This window comes from Arachis ipaensis, chromosome B1 (genome assembly GCF_059453495.1).
Source record: "Arachis ipaensis isolate K30076 ecotype BB chromosome B1, ASM5945349v1, whole genome shotgun sequence".
Classification (NCBI taxonomy): Eukaryota; Viridiplantae; Streptophyta; class Magnoliopsida; order Fabales; family Fabaceae; genus Arachis; species Arachis ipaensis.
This window is the reverse complement of record NC_142436.1, coordinates 76,261,219-76,275,851: the sequence shown is the minus strand read 5'-3', so window position 1 is coordinate 76,275,851 and position 14,633 is coordinate 76,261,219. Positions and strand designations below refer to the sequence as shown.

Below are 14,633 nucleotides of genomic sequence, written 5' to 3'. Positions count from 1 at the left end.
ATGAGTTATATACTAGTTGTTGCTAAAATTTTTTAATTTAACCTCTATAATTTCTACAAAAAAATATATTTTAATGAGTAATAATTTGATTGAGAGATGTTAAGAATTTCATTTGAAAAAACTGAAATTGATTTTAGAAAGAACATTAATAACTTTAAGCATGTAGAAAAAGGATGGATGATAAGAAGGATGAGTAATAAAAAATTGTATGTCACTTGTCTATCAAAAAAATAAAAATTTTTATATGACATTTTTATATTGTAATTACTTTTTGGCTACCTAGCATCACCCAAATAAAAATAAGAGTAAAGGTCCTTGACCTTTTTTTTCGCGGACATTTTCGTCCTCAACGAATGGAAAATATATTCAAGTCCCTCACCCCCGAAAAACATGGACATTTCAATCCTTCCGTTGAGTTCAGGCGTTTGAACTGGACGAAAAAGTCTGACCTGGTAGAGGTGGCGCTGACCTGGCCGTTACGGAGGACACGTGGCAGGGATTATTTCGAAACAGGACATATAAGTCCCCGCAACGAAAACGACGCCGTTTTTGTAACCTCCCCCAATCTTTCAAATTTCTCTGCCCTTTTCTTCTTCCTTCGTCCTTTTTCCCTTCCATTCTTCTTCCTCAGCCCCTGCCTCTATCACCGCCGCACAGCCGCGCCTCCATCAGCCACCATCAATGCCGGCGACCTCCTCCTTCCTCTCTTTTCGCGTCTTCTTCCCTTTCTCACTCCCTTACTCCCAGGATGAGGACCACTGGCAAGGGTAAACAACCTGCCAAAGGAAAGAAATCAACTGGGAAAGGGAAACAACCAGCTAAAGAGAGCACTGGTCTCTTCTCTAATCCCGACATGGGAATCCCGGCAGAGGACACATCTAACTTTCCAAATCGATATTGTGAGAAGCAATTTGTGGCCTTCTTCCAAGAGAAAAGCCTTCACTTTGAAAGGGTCATCAAATGGAATAAAATCCCTTCCAACTTGCACACTATGGTCAATGAGAACATTGAAAGTCGGGGATGGCATTTTATTGAATGGGAATCGAAGGAGTACAATCAAGATTGCGCAATCGAGTTTTATTCCAACTTCTACACACCCATTCTGAAAATAGTGTATATGAGAGGCAAGCAGATTCCAGTAACTGAGGCTGCCATTGCTGAGATCCTTCGGATCCCCCAGAAGCTGAAAGGAAAATGTGCCTATGCCGATGCAATGGAAGACAAAAATCTACCTGGTATACTGAATTGGGACAGAATTTGAAGAAGATTGCTATTCCGGGTAGTGCCTGGAACAGGGGCACCGATCACAAACCTGTGGGTGAAACCAGTTAAGCAGCTGGTCCGTGAAGCCCGGATGTGGCAACAGATCTTAGGCACCTATGTCATGCCAAGCTCTCATGAGACATCTATTCTAGTTGACTTGGCTATTCTGATTTGGGTTGTTTTGGAAGGTAAGCCGGTCTTCCTCCCACGTATCATCCGGGACCATATGTATAAAGTGCATTATGTGGGGAGGAAAAAGGCGGCATTCCCTTATCTGATTGCTAAAATGGCCAGGAAAGAAGACGTTGAATGGGCTGAAGCTGATTGTGTTCCTACTATTCCTAGTAAGGAAAAGAAGATTCCTTACGGGAATTGGCTTAAGGACGAAATGAAGAGTGGTAAGAAACATAAGCTTGAGGGCACCTCAGCTGAGGGGCAGCCCACCACCACAGCACCACAGCCTCCTACCTCACTACCAGCTGCACCACCTTCCGGTTTTCATTAGCTCATGACTCAAGAGCTAGGGCTCAAACTTATGGCCCGACTAGACCAGCTGGAGCGTCGTATGGATCGATGTTACAGGAACATCAAGAGCCAAGACAGAGGATGGGATGACATGCTGGATGAGATGGATACTCCTGAGGATCGCTCACAGGGCCAACAGCTACTTAAAAGAGAGGAAAGAGGAGGTCGCCGGCGTTGATGGTGGCTGACGGAGGCGCGGCTGTGCGGCAGTGATGGAGGCAGGGGCCGAGTAAGAAGAATGGAAGGGAAAAAGAATGAAGGAAGAAGAAAATGGCAGAGAAATTTGAAAGATTGGGGGAGGTTACCAAAACGGCATCGTTTTTGTTGCGGGGATTTATATGTCCTATTTCGAATTAATCCCTGCCACGTGGCCTCCGTAACGGCCAGGTCAACGCTACCTCTGCCAGTTCAGACTTTTCCGTCCAGTCCAAATGCCTGAACTCAACGAAAGGATTGAAATGTTCACGTTTTTTGGGAGTGAGGGGCTTAAATGTATTTTCTCTTCATTGAGGACGAAAATGTCCGAAAAAAAAAAGGTCAATGACCTATTTATCCTTTACTCTAAAAATAATGATAATGGCTTACGTTTAGTTTATGAAGTAATGTTGAGTTGTTAGACTACTACAAATGTAATTCAGTCTAATATAGAATACGTTTACGTTGGGCTTAATTTGGGGGCAAAGTTAAATCTTTAGTCCAACTCAACCCAAGATGGACGCAATCAAGAAACTATTATCATTATCTTTTTTTTTTTTATCAAAGATAGGAGACTCGAATTCGCAACATTTTAATTGAGTATAGGGAGATTATGTCATTTAAGTTATAACTCATTAGCATTATCATTACAAGCCTTATTTTTAGACACACATATATTATATATTATTATATATAATATCAAAGCAAAAATCAATAAGAATACAGTGATAAGGATTTAAGGGTTGTATGTAAATAACTTCAATCTATAATTAAAAAGTATTATTAGAACTGATTTTTTACTATAGCAATTTTGGAATTATTTCTGAATATTTGTATGTTTTATGCGGTTCAACTGATAAGTGTATAGATATAAAAAATAATAAAAACTGAAAAATCAATAGATAATTACAAAAGCCAATTTTTATATTGGACTTCCATGGACGATTTTCCAAAATATTCTGTTTTTTTTTTTTTATTTTCCTAACATGGTGGATTGTTATGTAAAAAGACAAATTGCTAAGGGTGATTTCACTGTACAATAATTTTAATTTTTTTCAAAAAAAAACGTTGACAGAAATTTCTTAAAATTAAGTTTTTTAAATTAAAAAAAAATTGAAATTGCTCTGAGCGATTTCATTGTTTGAAAATTTTAAAAAAGGTAAAGTACTCTTTTGCTTCCTAACATTTAGACTAAATTCTAATTTGATTTTTAATGTTTCAAACATCCTAATTTTATCGTAAAAAATTTCAAACGAGTTCAATATTATCCTATCATTAAATTTACACAAATAGTTAACGAAGTGAGTGATGCGTACATTAACATTATTGTTAAGTCGTATCTTCTTCTTCCTTTTAGAGAAATATTGTAGGATTACTATGTGTTCATAATACGCAGCGGAAGAAAAGAAAGTAATCCTAAAGATATATTTTGTGCTTAAACTTTATTCGAATAATATAGAACAAATTTAAATACCTTAGTAAGTTAGTAGAAACAACTCTCTCCTTCAATGGTACGAAGGCGCTATGCGTATCCACACTGAGACTAATAGAATAGAATAACTGAAATCTTATGAATCATACCATATCACAATTTAATTTGAAACAGAATCGGTTAGGATCTCATCCAAAATTAGAATTCAAATTTAGAAATAGAATAACTAATTATTCTCAATTCTCATTTAATATTCTCAATTATCATATTATTATTATAATAATTAAATAATTCTTTAGCGAAGATTAGAACACTCGTTAATGTGTGACACCATAGGTTCAATACTAAGTGGATAGTAAACTAGTCCTACTAAATTTACTAATCAAGGTTGGCGTGTAATAATACTCTTTAACAACCCGATAGTACGAAGTAATACATTTTTACTACGAACTCGAGAAGAACAAAGTATAATTCCTTCCGTCTTTCTAACTCTTGGTTAACCCTTAGAGTATGGTTTTTAATTGTTAAACTCTAACATATTATCATTATTATAATGAACCATAAATGACCTAAAAAACTCATTTCTTCAATCATTCAATCTCTTTGGCCATTGTTTTATTTATTTCTGTCATTATAATCATAGAGCTCAAACTCTTTACCGATAGTTGACGGATTCCTTGTTGACTAATCATTAATTCCTATGATAGTTGCAGGTTAAAGAAATTCTATTACCACTACAAGAAAAACGTTGAGTACTGTCGGATTTACCATCAGAAATATAAACAAAATCCGATGGTAACTAACTTACCTCCGATTTCTGTCGGAAGGAATCAGACGGTATAAACCTTGTAGGTAAATGGTTACCGTCGGAGCTTTTTCGTCCGACGGTAATTACCGTCGGATTCTGTGATGGATTACCTGCCAGAAAAATCGTTTGGTTCCTGGCGACTTTTTCCGATGGTAATATTGGCGCCACAATATGTTATTTCCCGCACTAGTACCGTCGAATTATATCCACCATAAATTTGACAGAAATGTCAATTTTCTTAAAGTTGTGACGCAATTTTTTTTAATTTTTTCCTTTTTAAATTTAATTTTTTATTTAAATATATTTTTCATACAATTAATTGTCAATTTGTAAATAATAGAAACCAATTATCTATATTAAATATCAAATGTTCAAATAAATTAAAAATCAAATAAATACAATGAAACAATAAAACAAAGCCCTAATCACTAAAGATCCAGTTAGTCGTCATCGTCGTTCCCGTGGTCATGCTACCGCAGTGAAGAAGGCGGTGATGTTTGTGTGCCACTAGCAGCACTGCTGCCACCAGCAAAACCACTGCCACCAATAAGAATGATGCCTGCAGCACGAATCTGAACCTGGTATACCTCCATCTGAGCCTCCATTCGTTAAAGTCACTCCATCTACTTCCTCCACTCCAGCTTAAGGTCATCTGTGTCCATCATGTGTGTGAGGATCTCCTGATACCTCTTTCGAGTCTCGGTCAGCTCCTGAGCCTGCTCGTGAAGGCTGCGGGTGACCTCCTGTACCTGCAGCCTCAAATAAATGTCTTCCCCGGGTTCGATGGCTCGACTGGTGGCAGAGGCGGACAATGGCCTCAATGTGGAGGTGTGGAGGCTGCTGGCGAAGAACGACCCCAACTTGTATATGTGGTTCTTATACGGCACTGAGACGATCTCGCACCAAACCACATCGGGATCGATGACTGAAGCAGTAGAGCCATCGGTGTCCTCCCCACTTTGCTGAGATTGCTGAGTCATGACATCTAGTCTCTACGTGTAGGACTCTTGTGTAACACATGTTATTATGATCAGGACGATAGCTATACATACAATCTCTAATTTTATATCACAAGATCATATGTATGTTTATTCACATAATGATCCTGAGACCGCTGATAAGCAAATCTCTCTTTGTTCTCCTTCAAATTGTGGGTGTACTTGAAGGTCTACATCAATATTGCATCGCAATCCAACGACATCGACTATACATGTTGTATTGAAACAATATGATTAGGATGCCTAGTAATGATATGTCAAAGAATATAACTAAGTTAATAACAAAATCAAAGAAGCTACATATCAGCCTGGACTTAGTATTCATGAAGGTCGCTAAGCTGCCAATATACTTAGACGACCTGGCCGATGCCTTATTAGCTCTATTTGTGAGACGTCGATGCCTAAACTCCTCATCGGTCTCCCAGTGAGCTAACAGAGCCTTCTTGATTTTCTGGTGGAGCCAGGTCGTGAGGTGGCCATGCCCTTCACGAACATCCTCCAGCATCTATTGCAGCCGCCGCCCATTCAATGGCCATATATCTTCCTGATGAGGGCATCATGCTAAGCGTCCCATATAAAGTTCAGCTGCACAAAAAAAACTTTAAAATTAGTTAATCAAAATAAAGCATATTAAATAAAATAGAAGATATAAACTAGCTAAGAAGGTTTGAAACTAAAAAAAATTAATTACACCCTGAAACCATCACTCTCTGATCTCAGAGGGGATCTTCTTGCAGCTTGGCCATGGATGGTCATACATTAGCTTGATGATATTGGTCATCTCCTTAGTACATGTGTTGTTATTTGGCACAAAACTATCAATAATTCACAAACAAAACAATATGGCAATATAAATTAAAACTTCAAAATCAAATAACCACAATATATAGAGACTTTTTTAGAAATTTTGACAAAGTTTCATCTATAACTGGAATGCGCCACAAACTCTATCCAACAACAATTAACTTAAATAGCACCAAATGTCAACAATCAATGAATAACAGGCAATAATTAAGAAGCAACATCCATAAATCCATTAAATTCACTACACTAGATACAATAATCAAACACTTTAAGCAATTCAATAATTAGGCAATATCAAAAACTTTCAGCAATTCAAAACTACAACCCTAAATCCACTAAACTAAAATCAATAATCAGACACTTTCAGAATATAGAAGACTTAAAGTGCTAGTTACCCCCATTCTGTCATCAGGTTAAATTCTCAACCGTACGATGGGAGGTGATGGAGGGGCATCAACTGGCTCACTTTTGTGAGAGGATTCCGGGGTCGCGATATTCATCGTTGGAGGTGGCGTCATCGAGACATTGGGCTGTTGAGTGGATGGAGGCGCCATACGGGCATAGTCACCATAGATGCAAGGACGTAGTTGGAGTTAGGGACCATGATGAACGGCTGATCCAATAAACTCGTAACTTGTGAAGTCACCGGGATAGTCGAAGTAGAGGGAGAGGATCCAAAATTCCCAGGGGTACCTGTAACACCCTAACTATCAAAATGATACGCTTCCGGCTATGCCACTCTGATAGCTCGAATATTACGACTACTCTTATAATATTTAATACTAAAATATGAGCCTGTTTAAATCTTAAACCGAATTTTTAAAAATTATACGTCCATAATTTTTTTATTGTTCTGTTTTTGGAGTCATTCAAAAATCTGTATACATTATTTTAGTTTAACAAGCAACAAACTGCGAGAGAAACATAATTGTAAGTAGCCTTCTCTTTGTTAATTACTGTTATATGAAAGATGTTATCTGATTTTGAAAGTACCCTACTAATAATTTTATGGCTTCTTCATATGGTTGTAGAATCTGGTGTTAAAATTGTAAATATTGCAAATTTAAAATATACATAAGAATTATTTTAATTCAATCTTTGTAACCAATGTGTTTGCAAGCAATTGTGTTATATAATGTTAATGTGCCAAAATGTTATTTTTATGCAGGTTTTGGTTGGAGAGTCTATTGTGAAACAAAATGATTCTAGGAAGGGAATCACCAACCTCTTTGGCAAATATATAATTCACCAAAAATTTCTTGAGAAATGTATCAACAGATTTTGATAATGCCCTTGATCTACTCAATTCTAAAATGGCAGTCCTCTTGAAGATTTCGCGTAGCTTGATTTTTGCTTTGTGATATTCTGTTTGGTTACTCTTATAAACTTCTTGCTTTTAATCACTTTTGAGGTTATTACTTGGTTAAATTAGGAAGTTTTTGATTTCTCATTTTTATGAACTATGAAGCTTATGATTTCTCCTTTAATTATAACAATTGGCCATGAATGGTTAAACATATCATATACTTATTCTTCATTTTTTAATGTAGATTTCTAAGGCAAATATGACCGTCTTTTAATTCATAAGCCTTTTAAGCATCACTACTAAACTTTCTTTTTGTTGTCTTACTTGCATCAATCATTCTACTGTCTTATATATAATTTGCTTTGGTTTGATGGTTTGCAGATTTTCGTGACATCCTTTATACTTATAGTTTTAGATTGTCAGCTTAAAAAGCAAAGAACATTACAGGTACCAGATTGTTAATATATAATGCTTTATTAGTGCCTAAACGAAAGATGCTTAATACTCTCTGGTTTATTCGTGCTGATAGTAACGGTTGATGGCAAAGGGATAAGAAACCATTTTAACTGTTGTTGGCCGTAATAATAACCTGTTTTCATTCTTCGCCATCCCTTTATATAGGTTCCTTTATTACCTTTCTTCTCTTTCTTTTTATTGCTCTTTGAAGATTTGTTTAGTGATAGTGATTTCTGTAATCACAACCTAATGACAGATTCTTTTTCTGTCGGTAATTTACCAATAGATTTTTTTCATTACTGACATATTTTTTTTTTCAGTAATCCTCCCCTCCATTTCGCTAAAAGATTCATTTATGTCGGTAACTAGTGTCATATTTTCCGTCAATAACAAGCATCAGATTTTTCAACAAATTTTCTGTCAATAATTGGATCCTGAAAAAACATTTCAAATTCTGACGGAAAATCCATCTATAAATTCATCAGTAAGGTAAAAAATAATTTTTTTTAGATTTTTTCATTGCAAAATAAATCTGTTTTCATACAAAATAAATATAAATTTAAGGTTAAAGTATATTTTTTGTCCCTGAAGTTTGATAAAAATTTCAAAAATACCTCTAAATTTTATTTTGTTTCAATTTTGTCCCATAAGTTTTTGATTTGCATCAAAATACCTCTGACGGCTATTTTTTCAAAAAATTTAAAATCGATTCAACAACAATTTCATAAGAACAACCCTCAATACAAACAAATCAAGCATAATTTTCATATATTATTGTTATATTGGTTTTAAAATTTTGGAAAATTTAGCCATCGAAAATATATTTGATACAAATCGAAGACTTCTAGGACAAAATTGAAACAAAATAAAACTTAGGTATTTTTGAAATTTTTGTCAAATTTCAAAAACAAAAAATATATTTTATTCTAAATTTAATCAAGACAAATTTTTATTTAATTTTTATCTAACTTGTATTAAAACATTCATAGTATTTCAAAAAATAAATAAATTCATCATATTATCAAACTAAAAAAAATACTAAAAACAAACAAGTCAACTCAAAACATAAACACAAATAGTGTATTGATACATTAGATATAAACAATCGTATCAAGTTCACTTTGTTTCTCATTCTTTTGTTTTTTCTTATGTTTCTTCTCGATCCTAATAACATTCTCCTGCAGAGCTAATTTCTTGTCCGTGGGCTTATCATCATTCTTGAGCTTTTTCTTAGTTGATTTCTTGTTATGATCTGTATTTTCCTCGTCAGTGACTCTGACTTCCTTCTTGAAATCATCAACAGTTTTCTTCTTTTTCTTACTCGATTTTCTCTCAAATTCAAGATTATCAACTTCAACATGATCATCCTCATTCTAACCATGGAATCTTGCCCTCTTCTTGTCTTCAAAGTAGATAATTAGCAAACGAAGTCTGACCCTTCAAAATCAGTGCTCGGAGGCTAACAAGTGATCTGACCTCATCCATGGATCTAAGCTTATTTTTGCAGGCGTTTAGCACCTGGTTCTCATATACATACAAATGTGACTCCTAAATTTTCAAGAAGTTTTATTAGAAGAAATCAAGCATAAAAGATTGGTTGACTTGAAATAAACTCACCACTTCAAATACACACGTAGACAAATAGCAAAGTGAGACAGAATGTACAATAAAACTCAATAGAATCCACACACTAGTAAGTAGCAGCAGCACAAGAAAAGGTAATAACTAATCTTGAATTGCACATTGGTCAAGTAACTATTCATGCGATAGCTAATAATATATCAACGAGCATTGCATTTCCTCCTAGTTTCTAGACATCAAAATAGAATTGCAGGTTGGTCTCAAAACATATTTACATCAAGTACATTATTGTTATACAATTACCTACACTTCTGCAATAGCATGAAGTGCAACGGTAGTCTTCCCACTACTTTCTGGTCCAAATATCTAGAAGTATAGCCAGAAGATAATGTCAGTTTGACCATGACAGAACAATTCAGGCATAAAGTAATAAAAAGAATCAACAACCCTATCACGTGTAAATTAATGAACAAAAGAATCAAGGAGCAATAATGCATAAACCAGCTTTTTCTGATAGTTTTATTAGAAGCCCTCCCAAACTACAGTAACATACTCCTATAAAGGTTAAGCACTACATATGAAGATTGATAAACACAGGTCAGGGTACAGAGAGAAACAAAGACGAAAATGGGGAAAAGGTAAACTAAAGTACAGGTAAAAAAAAATTAAAAAAACAAGGTAACCAAGCAATCCCAACTTGTTGAAGATGCCATAAAACACCAAAACTAGTAACAAATACCAATTGAATAAAACCCCAATGACCCAATCCTTGCAGCTTACAAATATATCTCATTCTTCATAATTCACACCCAATTATTTTACTTACTCCTCGCTCCAAAAACCTAAAAGTTGTAAATAAGATGGTGGGAAGAACTAAAAGAACAGTGAACACAAACATATACCAGGCAGTCAATACCTCAACAATTCTACCTTTTGGAAGATTGCCACCTAAAGCACAGTCCAAGGTCAAACAGCCACTAAGAAATGTTTCACTGCAATATTCAGGATGATGGGGGAAAAAATTCTATCAACCATAAGTCTAATTTATATGACAAAAAATATTCAGGGCACAATTGACATTTTTTTTTTCCTTAAATATAATACAATAGATTAGGAAAACATGTGATTAAAAATGACTACAAATATGAAGATACATACACTAAAGCTCCCCCAGCATTGCCCAACTTGTAAAACTTCCCTTTCCAAAAGAATTGTTTATGTCATTTATTGCTGCTTCTAGTGCGTTTTACTGGAACAAATATTTCATTGTCAGATAAAACAAATTTAAAACTCATTGAGCAGAAAGTTAATACGAAATATCTATCAGCTATCCATTGATCATTCAGTAAAAATGGAACAACAACTACTCTTATGGGCAATGCTCACATCATGATTTCATTAAAACAGATAAATAAAACCACTTCAAGAAATTATATATGAATTAAAGCATAATAGACAATGTTATAACATGCTATTTCGAACATTAAGATATTAGGGAAGAATAGAAAAGATGATAAGGAGAAATTTGGAACATTGTAATATGACAATCTAAAAGAGCAATAATACATATATAGAAGCTATAAAATTTCACATAAAACATTGTGTTATTGAATATATCTCACACATCACTCTTCTGCAATATTGTCTATCTTCTTTTGACAGAAAATTCTTGACAAGCATATAATTAAAGTTTCCTTTTAAACAATTACAGATTCCCCTCTAAACAAGTGAGAAGATGAACCGTGGCAGCATCTTATGGTTTGAAAATTGAAAGATAATCAAGTAATAAGAAAAACGCCTGATATGAACTAGAAAAACATAGTCAACAAAGATAAGCATGCCCCCTGTAATTAAGCCAATGCATAGCAATAAATGTTACCATAATACTGCAGGAATCCTAATCATCTTTTCACAAACAATATTAGTCTGCAATCAAGTAAAAGAACACAAATGTTAAACAATAAATACTAGCAATTCCTTCCACTCAACATAGCAAATGCTCTTTTTTCTTAACTATACCTGCTCTGTCAAGGCAGAAACCATGAATCCCATGACCCATTGCCTACCTCACTGGAAAAATTGGGAAACTTTATCAGTGAAGAAAGTTAAATTACAGCTTCAGTATGCTGAGTTCTAAGCATAACTGGGGCAATACTAGAAATGATGCACTATAAAATTACTGTACTCTACATATAGTGAAGAAATTAATATAAAAAAAAAAAAACAAGAGTAATGCAAGCATAATCGCAGTATCCTTTCACACCAGAGAAGCTGTTCAATTCCTCAGTGAACATTTTCACTCCATGATTAGAGCACAGGTCTCCAGTTCCTGCCACAAGAAATCATTGTAATACTAGTATAATGCTACCTAAATATGTTGAAACGATAACAAAATAAAGAACAATAATATAGCATCTTAAAAAAAATCATAAACATCCTCCTAAATACTATTTGAAGCAAAAGTTAGATAATTTCAAAATCTTGGAATCTTATAAAAGAATCACTTATTCCTTGATTTAGTAGTTAGAAGCAACATTATCGAACTTGAAAATTCACCTAAAATTCGTGGAATTTAGCTACACTTGAATCAGCAAACTTAACTAGTAAACTCAATCTAGGGCCTAAACTTGTCAATCATAAGAGTCATGAGTTTTAACTTGATAGTTTCATAACCTTCTCTAGGAGGATTTATTTAGAAAGATAATCAATAATTTAACTAGAAATAGAATAAATTCCCAAAAAATCAAACAAGTAGCGCAGGCTGCACCCTATGAGTAATAGTATATGATATGATATGAAACATGAAGGCTTTTCAGAAACCGAATCCGTGTAAAATCGGAAACTTATGTGGCAGAAATTGAAAAGGAGTAACAGAAATTAAACTTATGTGGCAGAAAAATCCTAATTAAATCAGAAATTGTGATATCAAACCCTAATTAAATTTAACACAAGCTAATGATTAAGAATTCGGGATTCGGAACCCTAATTGCCTAAATTAAAAAAAATAAAGCCTACCTATTGTGATGATGGAGATTGAATCGAGCAGCGATGGATGGAGTTGAGGTGGCACGAGCAACAGAGGAGCACGACGGGGAGCACAAGAAAGAAGTGGAGGAAAGAGAAGCAGAGGAGCACGGCGAGGCGGCGGTGCGACGCAGCAAAGCTGCGGCGACGGCATCACATACCAGAGCCGCGGCGTCGATGTGGTGCAACGAGGAGAGGAAGGTACGGAGGAGATTGAGAAAGAAAAGAAGATGAGAGTGAGAAATGGTTTGTGTTTTTTGACAGGGGGAGCTGGACACATGGTGAATGTGTTTTGATGCTGATGACTAGCCCGTGATTTTGGATTTGGCAATGCAGTTGTAGTGAAAGTAAGTCTATAATTTGTAAGCAAGTCTATAATTTTTAAGCAGCCGGAGTCTAGCAACGGGGCGGATAGGGAAGGATTTTTGCTCTACTCGATATTGCGAGTAGGGATAAATTTTTGCTCTACTCGATATTGCGAGTAGGGATAAATTTCTATTTACGAGCAGTAAAACGTTGAATCTTAATCTATTTTTATAGGTTTTTGTCCTGTTTTTATCTGCTCCTATAATTATTAAAATTTAATAAATAAAATTAAATTTCAAAATTTATATAACTATCATTACATACATAACATAAATTAAAGTAAAAATTTTAATATGATTTACTAATTATTTTACATATATTATACATATTATATATTAAAATTATATATATTATATATATAGCGGGGCGGGTAGGGGCGAGTATTACCTAAACCTGACCTGCCCCGCCCCTCCCAAGAACCCGCCCCGCTAAAAATCCGTCCCGAACGAGTAGAGGCGGGGTGGGTACCTGCGGATTTAGGTGGTATTGCCATCTCTAGTTGGAGAAATGGAAAAGTCACGATGTTTTTGCATTTTTTGAATTGCTTGCTGTCTTTGTATTTGTCATTTTATTTGAAGTTTGGGACTAGTAGGGTTGGAAGTGAGTCGAACTAAGTCAAGTTAGACTAAATTCAAGTTTGACTCACAAAAATTCAGCTTGGCTCACGGTTTGGTTCATTAATAATTAAGCCTATTTCTTAAACTCAAGTTCGACTCATTAAAAGCTTACAAGCTGGCTCAAATAATAGGAACATAATCTATAATTCTATATCAATAAATTATAATTTATATATTTTAAAAAATATTTAAAAAAATCAATTTTATATATTGTTTATCTATCAATAAATTATAAATTTTTTATTTATTTCCTATATCAAAATTATATATAAAAAATAAATATAAAATTTTAAATAATTAAAATCATTAATATATATACATATAATTATATATTACTATTTCATATGTATATATATAATATTAAAAGTATAGAATGCATATAGGATATGTGTATATATATATATATATATATATATATATATATATATATATATATATAATCGAGCCAGTTCACGAACTAATGAATTGAGTTTTTCTAAGCTTAAGCTCAACTCATTTAATTTATGAGTTCAATTCTAAACTCAAGCTTGACTCACCAGCTCACAAGTTTAGCTTATCGAGCTATTAATGAGTCGAGCTCGAGCTGACTCATGAATTAGCTTGACTCACTTCCAATCCTATGACTAGATATATGAAGCAAATAGTGAAAAAATGTAAATTTATTATTTATAGTTCTTTAGAAAGATATATCTTTTGACATTATGTAATGATTTTAAAAACTTTGACTCCAATAATATTTTCAAGTTGTACAACTTGCAATTAAGTGAGTTTATAATGAGATTCTTTAACAATCTTAGAGTAAAGAAGATTACACAAAAAAATAGCACAGAAGATAATATATCTAAAGAAGGTTATTTATGTATAATTTTTTAATAAAATTTCATGCTTTTATAGTTTTTATCAGATAAAATTTGTCAAATTTTTACTCTTTTTTTTTCTTATTTTGACTAGAAAATGTTTTATTAAATTTTGAATAATTTCTTTTTTTATTACTAGCTGAAGTGATTGAATCTTTGTCTAATTTACTTTCAAAAGACGTTTTATAAAATTTTATAATTCAAAAGACACAAATCTAAAAAATTTTATAAAACGTCAATGATATTTTCTTTTAAATTAATTTATAAAATTTTTTAGATTTGTGTCTTTTGAAAAGTAAAAAAAAATATAGTAGAGTAAAACTTACCTGAAACCAAATAATATAGTGTAACACACATCTTTGATCAATATTAAAAAAACATTAGCCTAATTATGTACATAA

General features: G+C 33.7%; 1 long non-coding RNA gene across 3 annotated transcripts; it reads right to left on the bottom strand.

Moving 5' to 3' along the window:
• Nucleotides 1-8,853: 8,853 nt before the first annotated feature.
• Nucleotides 8,854-12,746, bottom strand: LOC107631681 (uncharacterized). 3 transcript variants are annotated; one of them, XR_015902370.1, is made up of 8 exons: nt 12,384-12,746; nt 11,632-11,697; nt 11,388-11,438; nt 11,248-11,294; nt 10,527-10,617; nt 10,299-10,360; nt 9,672-9,734; nt 8,854-9,335 (listed from the first exon to the last, which is right to left on the bottom strand). It is a non-coding gene; the product is annotated as an uncharacterized LOC107631681 (long non-coding RNA). The 3 variants fall into 3 exon arrangements; XR_015902369.1 differs by having other exon boundaries at nt 10,285-10,360; nt 12,384-12,654; XR_001618606.3 differs by lacking the exons at nt 8,854-9,335; nt 9,672-9,734 and having other exon boundaries at nt 10,220-10,360; nt 12,384-12,654.
• Nucleotides 12,747-14,633: the final 1,887 nt, after the last annotated feature.